General features: G+C 41.1%; 1 protein-coding gene across 37 annotated transcripts in view; it reads left to right on the forward strand.

The window, feature by feature from the left end:
* LOC309665293 (uncharacterized protein) overlaps nucleotides 1–24,840 on the forward strand; it is a 325,697-nt gene that overhangs the window by 43,077 nt on the left and 257,780 nt on the right. The window lies entirely within an intron of this gene.

Genomic DNA, 24,840 nt, shown 5'->3' on the forward strand with positions numbered 1-24,840 from the left:
TGTGTGGTTGTTCTCTCCCATTTCTGAATGAAGGCTATCAAAGTCTCCAACTCTTACTGTTTCTCCCTTCCATCAATGTTTGTTTCATCTGTTAAGGAGCTCTGTGTTTTAGTGTGGGTCTATTTGATTTCACCCTACAGTTCGTTTAACTTGTATTTTTATATCCAAGTATTTCACAGCTTGGGAAGTTTTTGTCCATTATTCCTTCAGACGAGGTTTCCACTGTTTTCTCACTCTTTTTTCTTCCTGGATTCCCATAATGTCTTCTTTTTTGGATTCCCATAATTCCATTAGGGTCTGTTCACGTTTCTTCATTCATTTTCCTTTTTGCTCTGAGAACTAATAATTTCAAGTGATTTGTCTTCAACTTTGCTGATGCCTTCCTCTGCCTGTTGCAGTCTGCTCTTGAACCCCTCTTGTGAAATTTTCAATTTACACTTTTAGTTCCACATTTGCTTTTTTAAAATAAATTGTCTCTTTGTTGATATTCTCACTTTGTTGATATATCACCTTCCTGACTTCCTAGGCAGTTGTTTTCAAGAGTTCATCTAGCAACTCTGAAGCCTGTGTTTCTTTTTTTTTTTTTAATTAATTTATTTATTTATGGCTGTGGTGGGTCTTCGTTTCTGTGCGAGGGCTTTCTCTAGTTGTGGCAAGTGGGGACCACTCTTCATCGCGGTGCGCGGGCCTCTCACTGTCGCGGCCTCTCCTGTCGCGGAGCACAGGCTCCAGACGCACAGGCTCAGTAATTGTGGCTCACAGGCCCAGCTGTTCTGCGGCATGTGGGATCTTCCCAGACCAGGGTTCGAACCCGTGTCCCCTGCATTAGCAGGCAGATTCTCAACCACTGCGCCACCATGGAAGCCCCTGAAGCCTGTGTTTCTTTAGTGTCACTTTCTAGAGATTTATTATGTTCCTTTGAATGGGCCACATTTCCCTGTTTTTTCTGTGTTTTGTGAGTTTTTGTCAAAAATTGCATATTGAAAAAAACAGCCACCTCTCCCAGCCTTGTAGACTGGATACTTGCAGAGGAAAACCTTCACTAATCAGCCTGGTGTAAAGACTTAAGGTCTTCTCAGAACTTTTATGAGGATGTGCCTTCACTGGGCCTGTGTGTAAAGCCCAGCTTCAAGCCCCTAATTCTGCCACACACACAGCTGTTTTTAATTGTTTCATTTCTCCAAGAGCCTCACCCCTGGCTTCTTGGCCCTTAAATGTTCTGTTGTATTCCTCTGTCAGTAATCTCTGCCTTCCAGGTGTGTGCAGGTCTACAGTTGCCATGAAGTTTTCATGGGCCATTGAATCCATCATTGCTTTCACAGCCACCAATCTGATATACAAAATATTCCACTATTCCTATCTCAGCTCTGAGTCATGTGAGACAGAAATAAGACTCTCAGACATTGCCTGGCATGCCACACATTGCAATCAAGTTGCACTCTTTTACTTTTCTCCCAATGGAGGACCAGTAATTGGGCAGCTTTCACTCTACTGCACCATATTGAGCCAGGAATGGGTTAGGATAAGAGTGAGCAAAAATGTCACGAAATTTGCTCTCATTTTGAGAGTGACTCTTTCTTTACTGGGCATTCACTTTGTTGCTTCAGATTACTGACTGGTTTCTAGAGCTCCCACACAGCTATTTTTATTCTATTGTTTAGTTCAGAGTTTTCATGGGGTTACATACCTGGAGCTTCCTATTCTGCCATCTTACCTATATCACTGCTGTCCTTCATTTTTGGAAGATGGTTTTACCAGATATAGAATTCTTGGTTAACAGTGTTTTTCTTTCAACACGTGAATATGAAATCCACCAGCCTTCTCCCTTGATGCTTTCAAAATTCTCTTTGTTGTTAGTTTTTGCAGTTTTAATATAGTGTTTTTGTGTAGATCTCCTGTTGGAGTTCATTGAGTTTCTTGGATATGTACTTTCATGTATTTTATCATATTTGAGCAGTTTGCGACAATTATCTCTTCAAATATTTTCCCTGACTTTCTATCCGTTTCTCTCCATGTGGGATTCCTATCATGGATATGTTGTCATACTTGATGATGTCTTGTATGTCTTTTACGTTCTGCTCGTTATTCTTCACTTTTTCCTCTTTCCACCCCTCAGAGTGGATAGTCTCAATCAGTTCTTCTTCAAATGTGCCAATTCTTTATTCTGCCTGCTTAAATCTGCTAATGAATCCCCCTAATGACTTTCTTATTTCAGTTGTGGCACTTTTCAACTCTAGAATATATATTTGATTCCTTTTTGTAATTTCTTTCTCTTTATTAGTATTCATCGCTTGGTGAGGCACCATTTTCCTGATTTCCTTTAGTTCTTTGTCCAAAATTTCATTTAGTTCTATGGGAATATTTAAGAGAGTGATTTAAAGTCTTTTTATGCCTGGACAATGTGTATATGTGTATGTCCACATTGTGTGGACAATGTGTATGTATATATACACACACACACAGACACATATATATAAATATATATATATGTATATATACTTTTTTTCCTCATTCATGGATCATACTTTGTTGTTTATTTTCATACCTCATAACTCTTTGTTGAAAATTTATATGTTAAATAATATAAAGTAGAAATTCCAGAAATCAGATTCTCCCTCCCCATCAGGATTTTCTGTTACAGCTGTTTGTTGCTGTTGGTGGTGGTGATGGTGGTGGTGGTGGTATTGCTCCTGTTTGTTGAAATCTAGATTGCATTTGGGAAGATGTAATGGTTGTTACAGGTTGGAAGGAAGCTTTATGATATGAGAAACCTATACCATTTTTTGTGACTTTATTTTAAATTAATATAAAATGGTGTTGGTTTTTTTGGATGTATTTTTATGTTCCATGCTACTAACGTTTAGGATTCAAACATTTGACAAAAGTGTATTTAGGACTTTTCATAAGTATTTGATTGAGAGTATTCAGTGGTGATATTTTGTTTCTTGTATATACATGGGTCTCCTTCTGGGCTCTCTATTTTGTTCCGTTGGTCTATATGTTTGTATTTAACCCAGTACTATTCTGTTTTAATTACTGTAGCTTGGTAATATGTTTTGAAAGCAGGAAGTGTGATCCCTTGAGCTTTATTCTTCGAAAGATTGTTTTGGCTATTTGGGCTCTTTTGTGGTTCCCTATGAATTTTTGGATTGCTTTTTCTATTTCTGTATTGAACACCATTGGGATTTTAATAGGGACTTCATTGAATCTGTGGACCACTATGGTAGTATGTACATTCTAAAAATAGTAATCATGAACATGGGATGTCTTTCCATATTATCAGTGTCTTCTTTAATTTTCCTCATCATTTTTTATACTTTTCAGTGTACAGGTCTTTCACCTCTAGTTAAGTTTACTTCTAAGTATTGTATTCTTTGTATTGAAGTTGATAATGGGTTTGTTTTCTTAATTTACTTTTCAGATTTTTCACTGTTAGTGAGTAGAAATGTAATTGACTTCTGTATGTTGATTTTTATGTATTTCCACTTTACTGAATTCATTTTCTGTGGAGTTGGTAAGACTTGCTACCAATAAAATTGTGTCATCTACAAAGATAATTTTACTTCTTCCTTTCTAATGTGAATGTCTTTTATTTCTTCTCCTTACTTAATTTATCTGTCTAGGACGTCCAGAACTATGCTGAATAAAAGTGGCAAGATTGGACATCCTTGCCTTCCTGTTCATAAAGGAAAAGCTGTCACTTTTTCACTATTGAGTTTGATATTAGCTGTGGCCTTTTCATATTTGGCCTTCTATATGTTCATTTCCTTCTATTCCTAATTTATGGAGGATTTTTATCTGAAAGAATGTTGAGTTTTTTCCAAATCGTTTTTCTGCATCTGTTGAGATGATCATGTGGGGGTTTTTGTTTTGTTTTGTTTTTTTCATTCTGGTAACGTCATGTATCATGACATTGATTGATTTATGGATACTGAACCATCCTTGAATCCCAGGGTCATATGTATAATCCACTTGGTCATATGTATAATCCCACTTGGTCATATGTATAATCCATTTAATGTGCTGTTTAATTTGGTTTGCTAGTATTTTGATGAGGTTTTTAACATCTGTGTGCATCAGGGATATTTTATCTTTTCTTGTAGTGTCTGTCTGGTTTTGATATCAGGGTAATGCTGGCCTTGTAAAATTAGTTTGGAAGAGTTCACAGTTTTTCAGTATTTAGCAAGAGTTTGCTATGGTTTGAATATGTCCTTCTAAATTTCATATGGCAAAAACCTAATGCCTGATGTGATAGTAATAGTAGGTGGGGCCTTTAGGAGTTGCTTAGGTCATGAGGGCAGAGCACTCATAAATGGGATTAGTGCCCTTATTATTTTTTTTTTTAATAAAAGGCTCCAAAGATACCTCTAGCCCCTTCCATGATGTGAGAACACAGGGAGAAGGTACCGACTATGAGTCAGAAAGAATAGTCTCATCCAAGTGTGATGATGCCATAATGTCAGACTTCCGGCCTCCAGAATGGTGAGCTATTATTTATAAGCTACTCCGTCAGTGGTATTTTGTTAGAGTATCCCAAATGGAGTAAGCAAGAGTTTCAGAAAGATTGGCATTAATCTTCTTCAAATGGTGACAGAATTCATCTGTGAAGACGTCTGATCTTGGGCTTTTCTCTGCTGAGAGATTTTTGATTACTGATTAAATGTCCTTACTAGTTATAGATCTCTTTAGGTTTTCTATTTCTTTTTTACTTAATCTTTGCAGGTTGTGTGTTTCTAGGAATTATCCATTTCTTCTATGTTATCCAATTTCATGGCATACAATTAATCATAACAGTCCCTTATAATCCTTTTTATCTCTGTGGAATCCATTTTATGTTTCCTTTCATACCTGTTTGATTTTATTGGGAACTTCTCTCTCTCTCTCTCTCTCTCTCTCTCTCTCTCTCTTTGTTAGACTAGCTAAAGATTTGTCAATCTTTGTTTTTCTTTTTAAAAAACTCAGCTCTTAGTTTCATTAATCTTTTCTATTGTTTTTCTAGTCTCTATTTCATTTATTTCTGCTCTGCTCTTTATTTCCTTCCCTCTGCTAAATTTGGGCTTACTTTGTTCTTCTTTGTTCTAGTTTCTTGAGGTATGATGTTAGGTTGTTTATTTGCGATTTTTCTTTTATCTTAATCTAGGGATTTATGACTATAAACTTCCCTTGTAGAACTGCTTTTGATGTATCCCATATGTTTTGGTATACTGTTTTCATTTTAACTTTTCTCAAGATATTTTGTAATTTCTCTTTTGTTTTCATTTTTGAAAACAAAATAATCTTTCTCAAGATTATATTACTTAACTTCCACACATTTGTGAATTGTACAGCTTTTTTATGTTGCTTTTTATTTACATTCCATGGTGGACAGAAAACATACTTAGTATAATTCAGTCTTGCTAATTTTATTAAGACTTGTTTTGTGACCTTATATGTGATCTAGGAGAAAGTTCCATGTATAGTTGAGAATAATATCTAACTGTTGGGTGGAATTTTCTATATATGGCTCTTAGGTCCATTTGGTTTTATAATGTTGTTGAAAGTTAGCTGTTTCTTTATTGATTTTATGTCTGTATGTTCTATCCATTATTGAAAATGGTCTTGTGACACTTCAAAAATTCGTATCAGGGATTTCTCATTGACTCCATGCTGGCCTACAGTGAAGCTAAAAATAGTATTTCCTCCAGGCATTCTTTTTCTTTAAGCTACAATGCAAGGAGACAGAATGACAGGTGTTTCCCTTCAATTACTTAGAGTTTGACACTCCCCCCTTTTGTTTCTGTTCTATTTTTATTTTTTTAAATATTTGTTTATTTGGCTGCGCCAGGTCTCAGTTGTGGCAGGCGGGATCTTCGTTGCGGCATGTGGGATCTAGTTCCCTGATCAGGGTTCAAACCCAGTCCCCCTGCATTGGAAATGCGGAGTCTTTTTTTTTTTTTTAATTGGAGTATATTTGCTTTACAGTGTTGTGTTAGTTTCTGTTGTATAGCAAAGTGAATCAGCTATACATATACATATATCCCCTCTTTATTGGATTTCCTTCCCACTTAGGTCACCACAGAGCCCTGAGTAGAGTTCCCTTGCTATACAGTAGGTTCTCATTAGTTATCTATTTTATACATAGTATCATAGTGTATATATGTCAATCCCAGTCTCCCAATTCATCCCACACCCCCTTTTCCCCTTGGTATCCATGCGTTTGTTCTCTCCATTTGTGCCTCTATTTCTGCTTTGTAAATAAGATCGTCTATACCAATTTTTCAGATTCCAAATATATGCGTTAATATACGATATTCGTTTTTTTCTTTCTGACTTACTTCACTATGTATGACAGTCTCTAGGTCCATCCACATCTCTACAAATGACCCAATTTTGTTGCTTTTTGTGGCTAATATTCCACTGTATATATGTACCATATCTTCTTTATCCATTCCTCTGCTGATGGACATTTAGGTTGTTTCTATGTCCTGGCTATTGTGAATAGGGCTGCTGTGAACATTGGAGTGCACTTGTCTCTTCTTTCTCTTTAAGCTACAATGCAAAGAAACAGAAGAATAGGTGTTTCCCTTTAATTACTTAGAGTTTGACACCGCCCCCCCCCTTTGTTTCTGTTCTGAACACTGGCCACAAAATAGTTACAGTTTGACACAATACTTGCCAATGAAATACCACCTGAGAGATTCTGAGAACGTACTTGTTTTCCTGATCCAGCATGGCTCCTTCCAACTTTTGTTGTCCTTTACAGGTTAATCATGCACACTTGAAAGCAAAATAACACTTTCCAAAGATGATGTGGCAGGGTGATAAAACTTACCTGGGTCCTTCCTCACATCATTGAGCTGTCTGTCCAACCCTGGATTTCTTATTAGGTGAGAAGGATAAACTGCAATATATTTAAGCCACTGCCGTATAATTTCCTGTATTCTTGGTAAAGAATGACCCACCTGGAAATGGCATTTCAAGGTGCAGACCCCAACATTTAGAATTGGCTGAATGGGGGTAGAAGAGAATATTCAGTTCTTCCAGGCAAGAAAATTAGACATCTTTATTACATGGTGATGAAAATGTGTGATCAAACAGGTACGTACTTATCCTGGGACACAAAATATAGGGTAAGGAGAAATGATAAAAGAAAAAATCTAGAATTTTAACTTGGGTGTGTTATATTTTGCTACTTTCTCTGCAGTCCTCAAAGGCAGGGTGATTTCAGACTTCAGCCAGCCATTCTGCTTAAGACATGGAAGAATGAAATATAGCTTTGCTAAGAGAACATTCTCTAACTGTAGGCTGTAAAGTATACTGACTCAAAGAGTAATGATTTGGAGTTCTGTGAGTTGAAATAATAACAGCTAACATTTATATGATACTCCCTACATGCTAAACACTGTTGTAAGCACTTTACATTTATTAACATATTTAATCCTCACAACAGCCCTGTGAGATGGGTGCCATTATCTGCAACATCCTTCCCCTATTGACAGATTTCTAAATGGAGGCCCAGAGAGGTTAACTACCTTGCCCCTAAGGTCACACATATAAATTAGGATTTGAACCCTGGTTATCTGGCTTCAAATTCCATGATCTTCAAACCTACCCTATAGCACTTCTCTTCCCCAAACTGAAAAGATAACAGAGTGGCTACTACCCATATTTACAGGGTATAAGAAGAGAATTCCCAGCCATTCTTAAGCGAACACCTGGGACTGTTCATAATTACCTCAAGGCAATTCAGTTAAGGGAAGAGGGGATAAACCATAGAGGCCAGCTGATAAATGCAAAATCTTAACAGGCTTAAAAATGTTTAGAAAAAAACAGTTGATGACTGTTACATGTGGGATGCGCCAGAAACACAACTGGGATCTGCAGCATGAGTTTAATGAGTTTAACTGAGGTCACATCTGGCTTGATGTGAGGATGCTGAGAGCCTTGTGAGGGAGAAAAGTTTACCCCATGCTGCTACAGAGACCACACACTCTGAATTCTCCTGTAAGGGAGATTGGGGTTCACCATCTCCTCTACAGCAGCAGTGGCACTAAGCTACAGCTGCCTAATTCCATAGTTCTTGGTTACTATTTTTTCAGGACTTCTGCAATGCTAGTGGTTGCACTGTCCGGTGCCTCCACTTCCTCATCAGCAGTCACTGCTGAAGCATACCAGGGATTAGGAATACTCCATCTAACACTACACATGGGGTCATCCTTGACTCTAGCTAAAAGGTGATTCATCTCTACAATCTCATCTGCTTCTTAGGACTACTGCCAGTACCAACTGCATTAGATCAGGCTCACCAGAAGCAAAACTTCCATCGGGACACGTGGGACAATGATTGAGAGAATGCTCTCATAAACAGGGGAGTGGGGAAGACAGGATAGGGCAGGGGGAAAAAACAAAGCAAAGATGTGATCTGGAAAGTAACATCAGCTTGGTCCCCAAGGAACCTCTGGAACATGAATGGCAAACAGAGTTGGTCCCCCTGGAGACAAGAGGGCTGTATTTGTCACCCCCACCCACACCACCAGTCACTAGTTTCTGGCTGATACCACAGATGTGTGAGTTACTGAGTGAGGCAGTATGTGCCTAGTTAGGGGCAACTCCCTGAGAAGGCGGCAGCTGTGAACCATTAAGTACCGACACTCACAGCCACCAGGGAAGAGGTGCCCCACCCCAGTGAAGGCACCTACCGGCCTCCAAGAGCCTCCACTACAGAGATTTAAAAGGAAGGACAAAACCAGTGGAGCTCAAAGAACTTTAGGGGTAGGGCCAAGGGACAAGCACTTTCTCAAAGTTAGCCTAAGCTCCCCGTTCTCAGTCCCCACTGTGGACCTGGGCCTCTCATGAACAGGAAAGGTCCAGGCTCTGCAGCCATTGGAGTAAGAGATTCATGGTCTAAATGCATAAATGAGTACCCAATTCTTTTTCCAAAGACTCATATAACACCCTATGTGGGAAACCCTATATCTTGGAGCCACATGTCCCTTTGTGCCACCTCTTCTCCTCCTGGACCATTTCTTCTGAGAGGCCTTTGCACACTTCAGTCTGGTTCCTTCTGGGATGGAACAGGGATACAGGGAAGGGTGAGTGCTGATTCCAAACCCCCACCCTCCTGGGAGACCCAGGAAGGAATAAACAGTGGCTTGGTGAGGAAACCCAGAAACTTCCTAAGTAGGCTGAAAAGACAGATCCTTTATCCTGTGCTTGGCTGGGCCCAACCATAGGCCAAGCCTTACAGTGCCTCTAAGAGATTGTGTGGACTTAATAGAAAACCATTTTTTCCTTTTTTTCTACCATTTGAAAAAAGTAGTTGACTGGGTTTTTGTTCATTTGTTTCCATATGGAAGAGAATCAGCACCGTAGTTACTTAGAATAAGGAGGTGCCATTTTCTCTGTTTTGACCCCAGAACACAGCACACCCCACACACTCTAGTACACACATGCATGTGTGCACATGCACAACTTCCCTGTGGCTTTAGCTCTGGCTCTGGGAGATGCAGCTAAGGCCAAGAGGCTTTATTGGAAACATGGTGCTTATAAGGCCCTGGTCCCCATCTCCAGGTAGTCCCAAGCTATCCCCACCAAAGCTGACCCAGGGTCATCTCAAGGTCTAGACACTGCCAGTCGAGCTGTTGGAGCCAGTGACCTGTCTATTCTTCCATCTATCCACTCAAGATTTTCTAATTTCCTAAAACTGAAAAATCTTTCCTTTTTTCCATGGAAATCCCCCTGAGCCAACAAAGCCTTCGGGCCTAGGGAGATCGACCCTGCATGATCACTCAGTGCCTGAGGCAAAGGGATATGGCCAGTCCTGGGCGGAGCATTGTCAAGATTTGGGACATTGGGGCACTGGGGATTAGAGTGAGGGAGCAGGGCTAAAGAGACAGTGCCCTGGATGGATATAAAGCTGGGTGCTCCAGATCTTCAGCCCATGACTAGAGGACTAAGGAGGGTGTGGCTGAAGGTCCTGAATCCTGGGGCTGGATCACTGGCACATAAGCATAGCGAACAGGATGGGGCCAAGGGCTGCAGGGCTTGGGGGGTGTGGGTGGATGCCCTTCACTGGCATTGTGGGAAGCTGAGTGTGTGGCTCGGGGCTCTCGTTCAGCTCTTGGAGGACTTAGGAAGAATGGAGGACTTGAGAATGAAGGCCATTATAATATTGCTCTCCCTTCCCACAGAACCAGAGTCCAGAACAAACAGACACTGACTCCTCCCATGTCTCCCAAGAGGCTGAATACCATGGGGTTCTCAACATTTGAGTGAATGAGGTATAGCTGTCGAAAGAAGTGGAGAGAGATCCATGTGGGAAATGAACTGGAAGGTGTTTCCCCCATCCTAGACAAGTATTTCCTAGAGGATTATGCACTGGATTCTCTATCACGATGTGTGGACTTGGCAGTGAAACACAAAGACTTAGTCTAGGCCTGCAACCCCTTAAAGGATTTTGGTTCCTGGTGACCCCAATCAATCCAAGACCTGCTTTTCACAGTGTTTTTTTTTAACTGTTGTAAATGGAAAAATTTCCACCTAAAATAGCTCTAGCAGATGTCAAATCTGTATGCCTTCTTCCATTTCCTTCTGCCCACCTGAAACTGATGAAAAATACCATGAACCTTAAATAAACTCAGTATACCAGGCCTTTGCCGACTTACCCTCTCTTTCTTTATCAGTCAAAAGTGAGATGTATTTTATGAACCGTCTATAACACTGGGCAGCAAACTGCAGCCAACCAGGTGTTTTGTAAATAAAGGTCTAGTAGACCACAGCCACACTCCGTCTTCATGTTGTGTCTATGGCAGCTTTCACATACAACAACAAAGGTGAGTAGCTGCAACAAAGAACATAAAGGCTACAAAGAGTAAAATATTTACTACGTGACCCTTTTACAGAAAATTACTCATTCCTTCTGGTCTAAGAAGCTAGCTTTCAATACTAACAAGAAGAGCTACCATGAAACCCCTTCCTAACACTTAAAAGCCCCTCTGCTAACTATTCAGTAAATTTGATTTGTTCTGTATGTGTGTGTGTGTGTGTGTGTGTGTGTGTGTGTGTGTGCGCACGCTAGACCTAGAGGCTCCTGTGAAATGGCCTTGATAATCACAAATGCTGACCCTGCTGGACTTTCGCTGTGAAAGTGAACATCCTTTCAGTCAGAGGTCCCACGGGCCCTCAGAGGTCCCACCATGGTTGGTCTCTAGTTCAGCTCATTGAACTATCAGTCAGTTTATTTTGTTAAGCTAGGCTGTCCACATTTTCAAAACTCATGGCAGGTATGTACATTTCTGGCCTGCAGTTTCCAAGAAATACTTTGTTGTAATTCTAAAGTTCTGACAGCTGGGCTTTCAGTATTGCACTACTGTCTACTTGTCTGTGATTTGTCTGTGATGGGAAGAGAAAAGCAGCCCCTCCCTTCTCCTTGGCCTGTTTATACTCCCGCCTAGGCATGAAGTCTAAGGCCACTAGTAAATGGCACATCATTACAGGTGTGCCGTTCAGTGTCTGCTGTATAAAATATGGTGACTGATTTAAATACAGGTCACGCTGCCCTTATGGGAGCCATAGCCTTTAATAGGACTGTTCACTCATCATCATTTTTGTGGCTATCTAGTAATGTGGCAAATTTTAACTAAAAGGGATTAAGGGAACTTCCCTGGTGACGCAGTGGTTAAGAATCACCTGCCAATGCACAATGATTTCTGTGCATTAATTTTGTATCCTGCAACTTTACCAAATTCATTGGTTAGCTCTAGTAGTTTTCTCGTGGCATCTTTAGGATTCGCTATGTATAGTATCATGTCATCTGCAAACAGTGACAGTTTTACTTCTTCTTTTACAATTTGTATTCCTTTTATTTCTTTTTCTTACCTAATTGCCATGGCTAGGACTTCCAAAACTATGTTGAATAATAGCAGCGAGAGTGGACATCCTTGTCTCGTTCCTGATCTTAGAGGAACTGCTTTCAGTTTTTCACCATTGGGAATGATGTTAGCTGTAGGTTTGTCATATATGGCCTTTATTATGTTGAGGTAGGTTCCCTCTATGCCCACTCTCTGAAGAGTTTTTATCATAAATATGTGTTAAATTTTGTCAAAAGCTTTTTCTGCATCTATTGAGTTGATCATATGGTTTTTCTTCTTCAATTTGTTAATATGGTGTATCACATTGATTTGAGTATATTGAAGAATCCTTGCATTTCTCGTATAAATCCCACTTGATCATGGTGTATGATCCTTTTAATGTGTTGTTGGATTCTGTTTGCTAGTATTTTGTTGAGCATTTTTGCATCAATATTCATCAGTGATACTGGTCTGTAATTCTTCTTTTGTAGTATCTTTGTCTGGTTTTGGTATCAGGGTTATGGTGGCCTCATAGAGTGAGTGTGGGAGTTTTCCTTCCTCTGCAATGTTTTGGAAGAGTTTGAAAAGGATGGGTGTTAGCTCTTCTCTAAATGTTTGATAGAATTCACCTGTGAAGCCATCTGGTCCTGGACTTTTGTTTGTTGCAAGATTTTTAATCACAGTTTCAATTTCATTACTTGTGATTGGTCTGTTCATATTTTCTGTTTCTTCCTGGTTCACTCTTGGAAGGTTATACCTTTCTAAGTATTTGTCCATTTCTTCCAGGTTGTCCATTTAATTGGCATATAGTTGTTTGTAGTAATCTCTTATAATCCTCTGTATTTCTGCAGTGTCAGTTGTGATTTCCCCTTTTTCATTTCTAATTTTATTGATTTGAGTCCTCTCCCTCTTGATGAGTCTGGCTAATGGTTTATCAATTTTGTTTATCTTCTCAAATAACCTGCTTTTAGTTTTATTTATCTTTGCTACTGTTTTCTTTGTTTCTATTTCATTTATTTCTGCTCTGATCTTTATGATTTCTTTCCTCCTGCTAACTTTGGGTTTTCTTTGTTCTTCTTTCTCTAGTTCCTTTAGGTGTAAGGTTAGATTGTTTATTTGAGATTTTTCTTGTTTCTTGAGGTAGGCTGTATAGCTATAAACTTCCCTCTTAGAACTGCTTTTGCTGCATCCCATAGGTTTTGGATCGTCGTGTTTTCATTGTCATTTGTCTCTAGGTATTTTTTGATTTCCTCTTTGATTTCTTCAGTGATCTCTTGGTTATTTGGTAATGTATTGTTTAGCCTCCAAGTGTTTGTGCTTTTTACGGTTTTTCCCCTGTAATTGATTTCTAATCTTATAGCGTTGTGGTCAGAAAACATGCTTGATATGATTTCGATTTTCTTAAATTTACTGAGGGTTGATTTGAGACCCAAGATGTGATCTATCCTGGGGAATGTTCCGTGCGTACTTGAGAAGAAAGTGTAATCTGTGGTTTTTGGATGGAATGTCATATAAATATCGATTAACTCTATCGGGTCTATTGTGTCATTTTAAAGCTTGTGTCTCCTTATTAATTTTCTGTTTGGGTGATCTGTCCATTGGTGTAAGTGAGGTGTTAATGTCCCCCACTATTATTTTGTTACTGTTGATTTCCTCTTTTAGAGCTGTTAGCAGTTGCCTTATGTATTGAGGTGTTCCTATGTTGGGTGCATATATATTTATAAGTGTTATATCTTCTTCTTGGATTGATCCCTTGATCATTATGTAGTGTCCTTCCTTGTCTCTTGTAACATTCTTTATTTTAAAGTCTATTTTATCTGATATGAGTATTGCTACTCCAGCTTTCTTTTGATTTCCATTTGCATAGAATATCTTTTTCCATACCCTCACTTTTCAGTCTGAATGTGTCCCTCGGTCTGAAGTGGGTCTCTTGTAGACAGCAAATATATGGGTCTTGTTTTTGTATCCATTCAGCGAGCCTGTGTCTTTTGGTTGGAGCATTTAATCCATTCACGTTTAAGGTAATTATCAATATGTATGTTCCTGTGACCATTTTCTTGATTGTTTTGGGTTTGTTTTGTAGGTCCTTTTCTTCTCTTGTGTTTCCCACTTAGAGAAGTTCCTTTAGCATTTGTTGTAGAGCTGGTTTTGTGGTGTTGAATTCTCTTAGCTTTTGCTTCTTTGCAAAGCTTTTGATTTCTCCATCGAATTTGAATGAGATCCTTGCCAGGTAGAGTAGTCTTGGCTGTATGTTCTTCCCTTTCATCACTTTAAGTATATCATGCCACTCCCTTCTGGCTTGTAGAGTTTCTGCTGAGAAATCAGCTGTTAACCTTATGGGAGTTCCCTTGTATGTTATTTGTCATTTTTCCCTTGCTGCTTTAAATAATTTTTCTTCGTCTTTAATTCTTGTCAATTTGATTTCTATGTGTCTTGGCGTGTTTCTCCTTGGGTTTATCCTGTATGGGACTCTGCACTTCCTGGACTTGGGTGGCTCTTTGCTTTCCCAAGTTAGGGAAGTTTTCGTCTATAATCTCTTCAAATATTTTCTCGGGTCCTTTCTCTCGCTCTTCTCCTTCTGGGACTCCTATAATGCGAATGTTGTTGCGTTTAATGTTGTCCCAGAGGTCTCTTAGGCTGTCTTCATTTCTTATCATTCTTTTTTCTTTATTCTGTTCTGCAGCAGTGAATTCCACCATTCTGTCTTCCAGGGCACTTTTCCATTCTTCTGCCTCAGTTATTCTGCTATTGATTCCTTCTAGTGTATTTTTCATTTCAGTTATTGTATTGTTCATCTCTGTTTGTTTGTTCTTTAATTCTTCTAGGTTTTTGTCAAACATTTCTTGCATCTTCTCGATCTTTGCCTCCATTCTTTTTCCGAGCTCCTGGATCATCTTCACACTCATTATTCTGAATTCTTTTTCTGGACGGTTGCCTATCTCCACTTTATTTAATTGTTTTTCTGGGGTTTTATCTTGTTGCTTCATCTGGCACATAGCCCTGTGCCCTTTCGTCTTGTCTATCTTTCTGTGATTGTGGGTTTTGTTCCACAGGCTGCAGGATTGTAGTTCTTCTTGCTTCTGCTGTCTGCCCTCTGTTGGATCAGGCTACCCCGTCGTGCATTTCTTCAACGTAGCGGGAATATGTGAGTTCCAAGTAACCCAAATAATCTAAAATTCATAAAAGAAAAAAGGCCTAAAATGTGTCCTAAAAATTCTTCTCTAACCCAAATGGGATGGAGTACCTCCAAGATTAGGGCAGGAGTCTCTACAGAATTTTTATGGCTTAAAATTTACCTTGGTTCTTTTTTAAAAATAAACTTTTAATTTTGAGATAATTGTACATTCACATACAATTGTAAGAAATAAACTAGAGATCCTGTGTACCCTTCATGATTTTCTCCAGTGGCAACATGTTGCAAAACTATAGTACAGGAATTTAACAAAAATATTCACATTGATACAATCCATTCATATTCAGGTTTCCAAGTTTCACATATATGAATTTGTATGTGTGCATGTGTATATTTACCTCATGTAGTTTTACCACATGCATATGTCCATATATTCACCACTAAATACACAAGAGAGTTTCATTACCACAAAGATCCCTCATGTTGCACTTTAAGTCACACCCACCTATCTCCTGTCCTCCTAACCTCACTTTTAACCCATGTTAACCATTACTATTTTCTTCATAGTTTTCTCACTTTAAGAAATATTATATAAATGGAATCATATAGTATGTAACCTACTGGGATTGGCTTTTTTCACTCAACGTAATTTTCTGGAAATTCGTCCAGGTTGTTGCTTTTATCAATAGTTCACTCTTTTTCATTGCTGAGTTCCTGATATTGAACCAACCTTGCATATGTGGAATTAATTCTACTGGGTCATAAGGTATCATGCTGTTTATACATGGTTTGATTCAATTTGCTAATGTTTTTGAGAATTCTTTCATGTATCTTCATGAGAGATACTGGTATGTACTTTTACAGTTTTGTACTTTGTCTGCTTTTGGCATCAAGGTACAAACGGCCTCATAAAATAAATTAGGAAATGTTCCCTCTTCTGTTTTCTGGAAGAGACTGTATAAAATTAATCCTTCTTCAAATGTTTGGTAGAAAACTCCAGTGAAATCATCTGGGCCTGGATATATCTCTTTCAGGAATTTTTAAATTATAAATTCAGTTTCCTTAGTGGTTATGTCACTATTCAGATAATCTATTTCATCTAGAATTTTGGAATGTGGTTTTTGAGGAATTGTTCCATTTTCTCTAGACACAGAATTCATGAGTATAGTAAAACTGTTCATAGTAATTCCTTATTACCCTTTTAATGGCTACAGGGTCTATGTTGATATCTCATTTCATTCCTGATACTGATGATTTGTATCTTCTCTCTTATTTTTGTCATAATTATAAGAGATTCATCAATTTTATTTTACTTTTTGAAGAACCAACTTTTTGTTTCCTTACCTCTTGTTTTTCTGTATGAATGATATTGATTTCTGTTTTTATCTCTATTATTTCCACCCATCTGCTTCCTTTAGATTTATTTTGCTCCACTTTTTCAAGTTTCTTGAAGTGTGGATTTAAACTACTGATTTGAAACATTTCTTTATGTATAACGTGAGCATTTAGTGCAATATATTTCCGACTCATCCTGGCTGTAGCAGCATTCTCCAGGTTTGATATGTTGTATTTTCATTCAGTGCTATGTTGTTTTAAATGATTTCCTTTGAAATGACTTCCTGTTTGACCCATGGTTTATTACTGTGTTGTTAAATTTCAAGGTCTTTGGAGGTTCTCCTGTTGTCTGTTATTTATATCTAGTTTGATTCCATTGTGGTTAAAGAATATACCCTTTCTTTTAAATTTGGTGAAGTGTGTTTTATGGTCCAGTATATGGTCTGTCTTGGTGAGTGTTTCATGAGTGCTGGAAAAACAAACATGTATTCTGCTGTTCTTGGGTGGAATGATATACGTATGTGTGTGTGTGTGTAAATTAGATCCTGGTGTTTGATTATGGAGTTCAGGACTACTACATCCTTGTTGATTTTTGTTCCAGTAGTTCTGTCAGTTGATAGAACAATACCAACAATTGTCAATAGTGATGAATTTTCTCAATTTCTCTATCTGCTCTATCAAGTTTTGCTTCATGCATTCTGTCATCTGGTTCATATACATATAGGAATATTACATTTTCCTGGTGGATTTATTCATGATTATTAAGTAGTGTCCCTCTAATAAATTTCTTTGCTCTGAAATCTACTTTAGTATACTCCTGATTTTTAAAATTGATTGCATGATATATCTTTTTCCACTCTTTTGCTTTCAATCTACCTATGTCATTGACTTTGATAAACAGCATATACTTAACGATCTTTAATCCACCCTCACAATCTCTCTTTTGAAGGGTGTAATTAGAACTGTGACTTACTGATATGTTAGGGCTTAAGTTAGCCATTTTATTATTTATTTTACATTTGTTTCCTCTGGTTCTCATTTTTCTGTTACTTCTTTCTTGTTTTTCTGTGGGTTATTTGTTTATTATTTAAGATTCTATCTGGATTCATTCTTAATGTTTTTAGTGCATCTCATTGTAGTTTTCTTAGTGGTTGCTCTGAGTATTACAATATACATATGTGCCTTATCACGGTATATTACCACTTGTAGTTAAGTGTGAAAACATTACTTTCATTTAGGTCCCTTTATCTTTCCCATTTTTAAATATCATTTTCTAGAGTATCAGTATTATAATTTTTGCTTCACTTACCACATGTGATTTTAAAATCTTGTGGGTGGAAGGATAATCTATTGTATATACTCATATTTCTGTTCTTTTCATTTTTTCTTCCTTCCTAATGCTCCAGTATTTCTTCTTTTATCATTTACTTCCATTTGAAGAACTTCCTTTAGACATTGTTTAAGGGTAGGTCTGCTAGCAACAAATTCTTTTAGTTTTCTTTCATCTAAAAACATGTTCATTGCACTTCATTCCTAAAGAATAGTCTTGCCAGATGCACATTCATCAGTTGACAGTCTTTTCTTTCAGCACTTGAAGAAAAAGATTGTGCCATCTCCTTGTGAGCTCCAACGTTTTATATGATATGTGCTGTCATCTGAATTGGTGTGTTCCCCTCTCCCCCATGGGTAATGAGTCATTTCTTTCTGGCTGCTTTCAATATTTTTTTTTTTTTAGTTTTCATAATTTTAAATATGATGTCTTAGTGTGGATATATTAGGATTTATTTAATAGTCACTTGGTTTCTTGAATCTGCACACGTAGGTCTTTTGCCAAATATGGGAAGTTTTCAGCCATTATTTATTTAAATAGTTTTTCAGTCCCATTCTCTCTTTCTGGGACTCTGATAAAATAAATGTTAGCTTTTTTATTCTTGTCCCAGAGATTCTTTTTTTAATCCCAGTCTATTTACTCTCTGTTGTTCAGATTTGCTAACTTCTATTGACCTGTCCTCAAATTCTCTGATTCCATTTTCTGTCATATCAAGTGTACCATTGACCCACTCCAATGACTTTTAAATTTTCTAATTTTTAGTTGTATCATTTCCACCTCACTTTTTGTATACCTTCTTTTTGTTGAAATTTTGTACTTTTTCCTTTGTTTCATTGTTTCAAGAGAACTTACAATTGCTTGAAGCATTTTGATGATGGCTGCTTTACTGTTCCATCTCAGTATTGGTGTCAGGTGACTGTCTTTTCTAATTTGTGATTCCTGGTTCTTGGTATGATGGGTAATTTTCTATTGTATCCTGAACATTTAGCTGTGATGGTAATGGACTCTGCATCTTGTTTAAATCTTTCATTTTAGCAGGACGTCATTCTGTCTTTAGGTTTGGCCCCCAGATCCTGGCCTAGCGCTGTGGGCTGTGTTTGTTCCAATGACAGTTTTCAAAACTCTTGTGATACTGTGAATCTGTTTGGTTTATTTGGTAACACTCTTGCCTCCACTTTTCCCTGCTGTTGTTTTTGGAGTGTGTGGATGGAGCTTCCCAAAACAGGCTTCTTTGTGTCTCTAAGTAGGGGATGCTGTGGCCCAAAATAGGAAAAGTTTCACTGGCTGAGCCACCGATATATCAGGGTCCCCCTTCCCACTGTCTCCTGGCCACCTGGTATCTGTCAGTAGGGGAGGGGAATCTCTTCCTGGGCTGGGCAATTTAAGGTGGGGCAGAGGGGACATGTCCTAGCTGGTGGTGCCTAGCTGCCAGGTGTCTTGCATGTAGATGGGGAGTCTCAGGTATGTGGGGATAAAGAACACTTTGTGGGACAGGTATTTCTTTGGCAGAATTGCCCTGGCTGCTACCAGCCAACTACCTAGTGTCCCTGGGTGAGGGGAGGGGAGTGTCAGTCCTGTGAGAAAAGAGAGCACTTCCCTTCACCACTTACTGTTATCAGGGGTCCTAATTGATACCACCTGCTGGTGCTGCTGGGCTCACCTGGTGTTGTCAGCAGGACTTCCATTCCATCCAGGGAGGAATGAGCCTATTTGGGCTGTCTTTTGCTAGTTTGGGATCCAGGAAATACTGGGCCAGTCTCTTCCGTAGGGTGGGGGAGTGTAAGAAGCACTGTCACTATGTTGTTATTCTAATCACAAGGTCCATTCTCCAGGAAGTAGAGCTTAATTGCCCTCCCTAGGAGTATGAGCTACACTTACTAATTACTTTTAACGAACAGGGTATGCAAAGAGAAAAATGGTTGATCTTGTAGTGGAGAAACCTGTCCAACACTACCTTTACCAAGGACCACGGTGGCGCCCAGGTCTCCGGGTTCTGGGACAGCAGCTGCTGGGGTGCCACCTCTGACTCCAGAGCAGGCGGAGGCTGCCAGCTCCACCACGGTTGCTGTTCTCCAGTGGGAGGCCGCTGCCCACAGCCCCGCAGGCCCCAGTTCCCGTGTGCCAGGAGCTGTCCAGGCTCCCCCCAGTGAGTCTCTGCACTGCGGTCTTCCAGCTGTGAGAAGCGCTGTTGGGAAGCGGTAAGAACTTTGGGGCTGAAGCCCGAGGAGAGAGACGAGTGGAGGTCTCCAGAAGGCTCATTAGCTGGGGTCTGCAGGTCAGGCGAGGCCATATTCACACCCAGGCCACCAGCATACCCCCAAAAAACAACTTGACCAGAAGCATCTTCCGGCGTCCAGGAAAAAAAACTGGCATCTCTCTGGGCCACCAGAAGACCCTGCTGGCAAGGGCTGTCGGGGGCACAGAGTCCACCTTGACTGGATCCTGGAACTGGGGCACCGACTCCTCCCTGAATAGGTTCTGGAACTGGGGGTTGTGCCTCTTCCTTCTGGGTGTTCTTCAGAGGAACTCGAGCTCTCCTGTTCTGAAACCAGACCTAGGTGGGTGGGGGTGGGGGGAGATGGAGAAAGGAAGAGAGAGACAAAGGGAGAGAGAAGACAGACATTTTCCAATTAAGCCCAGTCCCATAATCATCGCCACCAAGTAGCATGTGACCTAAGGTTAAACAAGTGTCAAATCTACTAGAGTTTAGAATAAAAGTAAAATTCTTGTCTAAGCTGATTCAAACCATTCAACGTGTGGTCCAGCCTTACCTTCTGGGCAAATCTCCCCTAAGCATCCACGTGCGCATGTGCGCAGACCCACACAGGTACACGCCAGGGCACTGTGTGGAAGCTGCCAGAGTGAAACCCTGGTCCTCTCCCATTCACCTTTCCAATCCTTGCTTGCACTTTCACTCCTGCCCCTTCTCTTCTCTGCCAACTGCAATTCACCCTGTCTTATCCAGATTATCTTTCAAATAAGCCTCCTCCCATGGGAGTGGGGGAAATGGGGAGATGCTGGTCAAAGGGTGCAAACTCTCAGTCATAAGATTCACACGTTCTGGGGATCTAATGTACAACATGGTGATTATAGCTAATAATACGGTAACATATATTTGAAAGTTGCTAAGAGAATAGACCTTAAATGTTCCTGCCACAAGAAAGAAATGTTAACTATGTGATGGGATGGAGGTGTTAGGTAAGCTACAGTGGTAATCATGTGGCAATGCATAAGACAGAACCCCTCTGAGTAAAACCCCTTTTCACTCTAAGCCCCAGTTCAGTGTCAGTTCCTCTGTGGGTCCTTTCCCAACCTCACCTCGCACAGATGAGTCCTGAGAGCAGGACACCTGTTAGTCCCGCCTCCTCTCCTTTGCCCAAACACAGGAAGTCCTCCTCTCTCCCCATTTCCAGGCAGGCCTCCTCTAGTTTTGAGATGTGGTTCCACTTCCCCCAGGGCTACTCTTTCTCCTGGTGGGCTCCCCTTCACCCCTCAGCCTGGTCCAGCTCAGCCAGGCCTCCCCTTTGCCCTCGGTAACACAGCAGTGGCCTCTTTACAGGCCCAGCCACCAGGCAAGCCCTGAAGATGGAACAGAGCAATAGGGGAACTACAGGAACAACTCCCTCGCATATTCTTTTCCCTTAGGAAAAACAACTCCTCCACGAAAATTGCAAGGCAAAGGCCCAATCCTACAGGGGGGCATTCCCAGGTCTCCAACCTTGCACCCTCCTGTACACACCCAGGCCCCAGGGCAGGCACAGGGTGCAGGCTTGTACCTAAACCAATCCAGGTTTCTTCCTCCCGGGCCTTTTCAAATGCTAATCTGATTTTCAACCAGCAAACTTTGCCAGCCCCTCTGGACCTAACAGGGTGTCTCCCAGGTGCCCTCTGAGGGACACCCTATAGCTGAGCTATTTGAACTTCAGGGTTTCCCATCTGGCTCCAGGAGCTACTTGAACTGTAACCGGAACCCCAGAACCTTTCACTGAGCTACTGAGGCCAGTGCTTTCGCCCTGTAAGTGGTCATGAAGTTGCACCTAGCTCACAGGGTTGTTTGAGGCTTCAAGGAGATAATGACTGGCAAGCCTTCTGGTTGCGATCAAGTCCTTGTGGGCTGCCTGCCCCTCCCTCTGAGCGAGGTTCCCCATGCCAGCTGATAAGAGGCCACTGCAAGGCTTTCAGTTCTCTCTAAATCAAGTCACTGGCTTAGGGCCATCGCAAGCTTTTCTGTACTCCAGTTCACTTTGGAACACCTGGGGTTGGGGGGGGAGGTGCTCCGTAGGAAAGATATGGAAATTAATTTGGACAAATTCAGTTCAGGTTACCACCTCTAAAAATAGGAAGCTACATAGCCCTCACCATTCAGGTTTATCTATCTCTCATCCCAGTACTGGGTGTTTTCGGTAACCCTTCTTCCCTCTGGGCTGTGGTTTGTTTATCTCTGGAGTTAACATAGTTTGTTGGGTTTTTTTTGTTTTTGTTTTTTTATAAATTTATTTATTTATTTATATTTATTTTTGGCTGTGTTGGGTCTTCCTTTCTGTGCAAGGGCTTTCTCTAGTTGCGACGAGCGGGGGCCACTCTTCATCGCGGTGCGCAGGCCTCTCACGGTCGCGGCCTCTCCCGTTGCCGAGCACAGGCTCCAGACGCGCAGGCTCAGTAGTCGTGGCTCACGGGCTCAGTTGCTCCACGGCATGTGGGATCTTCCCAGACCAGGGCTCGAACCTGTGTCTCCTGCATTGGCAGGCAGATTCTCAACCACTGCGCCACCAGGGAAGCCCAACATAGTTTGTTTTTGAAATATAAAATTCTTAAAAGAGCACCTGGCACATAGCAAACCTCAAGGGATGTTCATTCCCACTCCAGCGGCCTCAGACTCCTTCCACCATCATCAAGCACCTCGAAAAGTGCTGGGTAGGAAATGGTGGCATGGGGGACCCCGGGAGCTGAGGCATGCTGTGGAGTGACTCAGACTCTCCGGCACAGGAGAACCACCTGGGGAGATTTCAGAACTCCCTGGGCCCAGGCTGAACCCCAACCATCAGTGTAGGGTGCAGGGCTGGGGGTCATCGGCATGCTGGAATCACCTGACAGTTTAAAAACTTCTGCATGCCGAGGGTCACACCCCCAGAGATTCTGGATCAAACTTTGCGATGGGACCCTGTTAGTCTAGGATTGAAAAGCACTGATCGACAGAGATTTCAATCCTGGCTACACATCAGAATCACCTGGGAGGCTTTCCAAACAACCTGTATGTATTCCAGCTCCACTCTGAGAGACCTGAATTTCATTTAGGGCAGCAGTTCTCAAACTTGACCTCACACTTCAATCACCTAGGGAGCAGAGGAGGGGGTGTAAGATTCCCAGGCTGCACCCAGACTCATCCCGGCAGACTTCCTGGAGGCGGAACCAGGACCCAGTCCGCTCACCCCTTCCAAGAGAGATTACAGCATGCCCCCAAGGCTGAGACCCAGAGGTCCAAATGATCCAAGACCCCTGGGACCTCTGGCCTCCTTTGGGGGATCCCTGTGAGATCAAAACCATTTTCTTTACGACACCCAGATGTGACCTGCCTCTGCCCTTTTGCCTACTTCCTATTCTCTCAGTGATTCCCAGAGGCCAGGAGACCTGCTGCAGCAAAGGGAATGCAAAGCAGAACTGAGAAGCCAACTTCCGGTTCTTGTACTGCCATTCCTCTCACTAAATCAATTTTCTGGCTTTGGGACTATGGTTGCTTTTCTTGAAAAATACTTAAGTTACCATGTAATGGGTTTATTATGGTTATTTTTAATGAATTAACTTTTTGAAATTTCTCAGTTTCAATTTCTAACATGTTAAATATTTGACAGATATAACCCACAGAAGCCAGTTTAGACTCTACCCCTTGCCAGAGTAGTAACATAAATTACTAAACCTCTCTGACCTTTATTTTCCTAATCCAGTAAATGGGGATAATGCCTACCTCACAGGGATATTAAGAGGATTGACTTCTAAGCGGTTTTTTAAGCCAGTGTTAAAAACCGGCTGTTAATACATGTTCTGGTTCCTCACCCAGACCCACCCTCCTGTCAAGGAGCACAGATTTATATTTTCACCTGGATTCTCGGCTCAGGAATCTGGGTTCGCTTGGCCAGATCTATTCTGACATTAATATCAGGGTAAGCGTCACTTTCAAAAGCCTCAATAAGAATCTTGTATTGGTTTCTGTCGAACTTGGTTCTCTTGCGCCTGTGGCCATCTTGGGGCCCTGGAACAGATCCAGAATAAGAAAAGAGACTTTAATCTCAGGCCTCACATTCAGGTTCACTCTTGACCCGACTTCCATGTGAGACCTGAGACTTGCTCCCTTAGTCCAGGTCAGTGTAGAACCTGCAACCTCCCGGTGAGAAGGAATTTATTTCCAGGCATGAAGCTTAGGCTCCCGTTGCAGAGCTCTCTCAGGGCTGCTCCTGGGATTCTGCTCCCGGCGCCGGCACCCTCTGAGGAATCCCGTGAAATGTGGACACAGAACCTGCTCCCAACTCTCCCTCAGCTCCCAACTCAGGGCTTCCAGCCACACATCTTACGGATACCGCAAAAGTCAGTGCACCCCAAATAGTTCTGGGGGCATCTGCCATATAAACTATAATGACAACTCAATGCATAGGTCCAGATACTGACCTGGGCATGCCCAGATGTGTCAAGACTCCTACTGACATGTACCTACCATCTATGCGAGGACCCCAAATACAAAGATATCAGGAGATGTCAAAAACTAAAACGAGGAACTTTCATCGGAGAAAAAACCTAACATCGGGGAATTTCTATACATTAACATTTGTATTTCCCCTTGTGACCTGGGGAAGCTCCCCAGTCCTTAATTTTAGCTTTGGGCTCCCAAGTCCATCAGAGCTGGGCTCACCACTGACTCAGTTCTAAACGGAGTTCACTCCATGATGAAAAATGGGCAAAATACCAGGCCCCAGTGAAGCTAGGCTCCCTTCCCCTCCCAGCCCTCCTCAGCGCTAGCCAGTGCCGCCCCACCCTGCAGAGGGAACTTTCCACACTTTCGAATTAAGAAAGCACTGTATCGCCATGGTTGCCTACTACCATCCCGAGCTCCTTCTCCAAGGCGGCTTTTGCAGGGCCTGGTGTGGTTAGCCTTCCCCCTTGCCAAGTCTCAGCACCAAATGTCACAGTGAGCAGAAGACTTCGAACCGCTCCAGGTGAGCCCT

This window comes from Balaenoptera physalus, assembly GCF_965194825.1.
Source record: "Balaenoptera physalus genome assembly, contig: SUPER_7_unloc_4, whole genome shotgun sequence".
In the NCBI taxonomy this organism is placed as follows: Eukaryota; Metazoa; Chordata; class Mammalia; order Artiodactyla; family Balaenopteridae; genus Balaenoptera; species Balaenoptera physalus.